Consider the following 4352-nt stretch of genomic DNA (forward strand, 5'->3'; position numbering starts at 1 on the left):
TCCTAATTACAAATGATTAAATTAAAATTGTGAAAATCTTATTCTTAAATAAAAACATCTATTGTAATAATCAAATTTTCCCTTATTTTATTTATGAACATAAATAAATTTAAAGATCACTTAACTAATTACAATTATATTATGATTTCTTCTATAGAGCGGGAGGAATTGTGGGCACCACTAAAAGTGGTAGACACAAAAAAATTCAAGAAGTCTTGTAGTAGCAATGTTTGAATCATGTTATTGATGGTGGATATAAAATCAGCACCATCAAAATTTTTTAATACACCTAAAATCTTGAACTTGACCATTGTAACCTAGATTTATAATTTTTTTTTTAGTACTAAAAATTTGGACCATTTCTCAATTGGTGCGCCATCGTTGTACAAGGGCCATGCTAATCTTCTTTGTATCGTTCCAATTTTATCGGATATTTCAGAAGATACGACTTTATAAAAATCTTTATCTGATTTTATCAAAATATTACAGCAATTTTCATAATTTTCAATGTAAAATACAATCCAATTACACTGGCGGTTAAAGTATTATCAGTAATTTAAAGGTGGTCATTTGATATTTTTTCCATGGCAGGTCGTTGAGTGGGGTACATTGTCCCGTCAATGATTTAAAGGATTAGAAACGTCAAAATCGACGTGGAGGGTAGATAGTTTTCTATGGTGCAATATTCATTCGCATATGATGTTAAAGGATTAGAAACGTCAAAATCGACGTGGAGGGTAGATAGTTTTCTATGGTGCAATATTCATTCGCATATGATGTTAGTATAATTATAATTCTATATAATATGAAATTGGACTTATTTATGTTGGGGATTTTTTGGTAAATTCTAAAACAAAATTACTGAACAGAAAACAATGTTTTGTTTTTTCTACAGGATCTTAATACAGGGAAGCTAAATTTTTCTGAGCAGACAGAGTTTTCAACACACATTGAAACACTATGTATTCATTAATAAAACAACCCGAGCTAAATTTTTCTGAGCAGACAGAGTTTTCAACACACATTGAAACACTATGTATTCATTAATAAAACAACCTGTTACAAAAAAACTCTTCCTCACAAACTTGCCAAAAAAATTACTGTCTCTTTTAGAAATTTTACACTTCGTTTTTTCCCAAAAAAAAAAAAAAAAAAAAAAAAAAAAAAAAAATCTACATACGGCTAAGTTTTTCATATTCACATTGCTGTGTGTTTTCACAATACATTTCAAAAAAACCATTACATTATATTCACTACTGCGAATCTTCTTTCATTGCTCAACGAACAAAGAACAAAGAACGATACCCACGCCACGGTTCCTCTCTTCATTACATGCTCCATTTGTATTTTTTTAAACAATAACCACACAAAAAAAAATACACGAGCTTTTCTATTTCTTTTTACATTTTGCATCGCTTATATTTTTAACCATAAAACAAAACATGACCTTACTCCCGTACATAATAAAATATAATAAACTTAAAAAACTTTACCCAAGTTTACGACCAAACTAAATTTTTTATTAAATGCTTTAGTGACAGGAACCGGCGGTCAACAAAAACTTCACGTCAATGGGACAGAGGTCAGTATGATAACCAAGAACCATGTACCCTGCTGCCGTGACCGTTGATCTGATCGGACGGTTGTGGTTAATTCCCGGGGAACCCCTTTTAATCGAATTATACCTTCCGGGGGATTGGCGGTTTTGAAACGGTAATGTGGACGCGTCGCACTGATTGAAGCCCCCTCCAAAAATACCACGCTGCGTGAAAGGTCATGCGGGGAAACCAGTGTGGTTTTGCAGTCGCCGTTTACTGGCGGCTTCCGGCAACGCGCAGTTGAAAGTATATTTCAACAGTTTATATTTTCAGTTTAACCATTTAAATATATTTCTTAGGATATCATTTTACTTTTATTCAATGAACATAATAAATAAATATTATATTAACTTAATATATAATGCTTAATATTTAAATTATAAAATCCTTCCACAATCTTAAAAACAAAAACAGAAAATGTAAACAAAAGAAAAGACAAACTACCCCAAATAAACTTTATGAAAGTAAAAAATTATGTGAAGGCTGTTCGTGGTCCCAAACACCGGAAGCAATATTTTATAGATCTTCTATTTTTTTATGTTGAATGAATGACCTAATCTTGTACCATATATTGAATGACTGAGTTAATATTGTACATGGGGCAGGGAAAAAGAAACGAAAGCTCGCTCAATATGTTTCGGGACATTCACGACCTGAAAATGAAAAGAATGGCCGGCTCAATCTTCGCCGGGCATTTATATTTTCATGTTTTTATTCTTTAATAAGTTTATCCGATAAGATTATGGTCATGTTTAGCAGAGTGCAAAATTGAGCTAGTGGCTTAAAAATTGAATCAATAATTCAAAATTTAAAAATGCTTTGACAACGCACCTAATTACCATTATCAAATAATAGCAGACATTTTATTATGTATAATTATTCTTAACTTGAAAAGCGCACAATATAAAGAGTCACAAAATAAAGGGCTAAAAAGCTTACTGAATTTCATTTACATAACGAAATATTTTGGTTTCGCAACATTACATTACAGAATGAAAGAGATCTGATTGTACTGTCATTCTAGAGGCAGAGAGGATGGCGTCGCGATATAGGAAGGCATGGCATCACCGGCCATAATCACAATTAAATTTTCCTCGCTATCCTCGGAGCAAATATTTGATTGGCCTTCCTGCACTGATCTCATGTTATTTTCTACGGACTGCCCGTCTTGAGAGTCCTTCCGGTTGGAGCAAAGCATAATGATGAAACCAAAGCCTATCAAAGCGATGATGAAACCAGCAACGCCGACCACATATGGCCCTGGTGTCTTCCATACCGGAGGGATGCTCGCTTCGTAAGGTGCCGTAATATTTCTCATAGATTTGTACCCCGGCAGCAACCTGCGAGATCGATCAAATCGATTTCGGTTTACCTAGAGTGGGCAAAAATATAATATATATATATAAAGCTTAAAAATTTTGTTATGGCCTGCATATTTAAAATCAGATCCGATGGCCCCACGATATTTTCACATCATACCAATCTAGCGCTTTCCTCGAGCGTGTACGACACTAAAGTACTCAAAAAATACGAGAGCCATAAATGTCGTTGTTATGTCCTCGTAGGTAAATTTAGTGCGCTGAGTAGATGAAAACAACTTTAATCAAATGAAATGTTTATGCGCTGAAATGTATAATTGAATCAAATGTGTGCTAATTTCTGTAAATAAAAAATTAATTTATGGCGTTAAGCCTGGAAAATAATAGATTTGAAAATAAGTAGCATGGTAACGGGCAACTTTTTTTTAATGAGCTGGGTTGTATTTATTTATTTTGGATTTTGGCAAGTTAATTATTTGAAGTAGCTATAAATGAGTTGTTTTTAGTGTGTTTTTTTGGAAATTTTTTCCTTGAATTTTTCCAGTGTAATTTCTGTAAAATCTGATAGGAACTTTTTCAAATCACAAGTTTTACAGATAACCATGCACAATCTAAATGCATTAAGTATTTTTCAAGATACTGAATCCATATATATATAAAGTTCAAAAACCAATTTAAATAACATAAATCAAAATTTCACCTCAAAATTTCAATATTAAAACATCTCAAAATCCAAAAAAATCACACTATATACAATCCAAGTCCTTTAATATCTATTAAGAAAACAACAAACAATCTTTCAAACATTTATATTATAACAATCTAATTTTATGCTTTATAATTTAGCCCCCGGACAAATGATTTATCTCCGCATAATAATGTGATTACGGGTTGATACTATACTCTTAGACGTGAATCTATAACCAAAAAAAATACATATTTTAAATACAAAATAGGTATAAAAATAACAAATCTAACAAAAACAATATTTATTTTTTAATGAAAACAATTCAATATTTATATAATAAAGTATATTTTAAATTATATTAATTTAATTAAATATTAAAAGGTTTTGAAAATCATTTTACTTTCTCTAATGGATATACGGCCTGGAGTATGCCGTAAAACTGCTTCTGCTTGGCTAAGAGCTCGTCTTCCTTGGACGTAAGGAAACATGTTAACGGCCCAAGACCCAGAGGCATCTGGCAGGAGTGAAAGCCTGCTCCCTTACGGACCACCAACGGGTTATTACACGTGGCGTGGTTTTCCTTGATAACAGTGATGAGTCAAACTGACATTCGCGGATAGCAGCTAGAGATGGCTGTCCTCACTATTGGTTTGACACCTAAATTTGATAAGTTTTGCCACCTTGGAAAAAAAAAAAATATAAAATCCACTTTGGTAAAAAATATTATTTTGTACATACAATGTTATC

General features: G+C 32.3%; 1 non-coding gene across 1 annotated transcript; it reads right to left on the reverse strand.

The window, feature by feature from the left end:
- Nucleotides 1-345: 345 nt before the first annotated feature.
- Nucleotides 346-446, reverse strand: LOC149145404 (U6 spliceosomal RNA). Its single transcript, XR_016265430.1, has one exon. It is a non-coding gene; the product is annotated as a U6 spliceosomal RNA (small nuclear RNA).
- Between the last annotated feature and the right edge of the window lie 3906 nt (nucleotides 447-4352).

The sequence above is a fragment of the Pinus tabuliformis genome, chromosome X, assembly GCF_031772625.1.
Source record: "Pinus tabuliformis cultivar Carrire ecotype Pingquan chromosome X, CPIR1, whole genome shotgun sequence".
In the NCBI taxonomy this organism is placed as follows: domain Eukaryota; kingdom Viridiplantae; phylum Streptophyta; class Pinopsida; order Pinales; family Pinaceae; genus Pinus; species Pinus tabuliformis.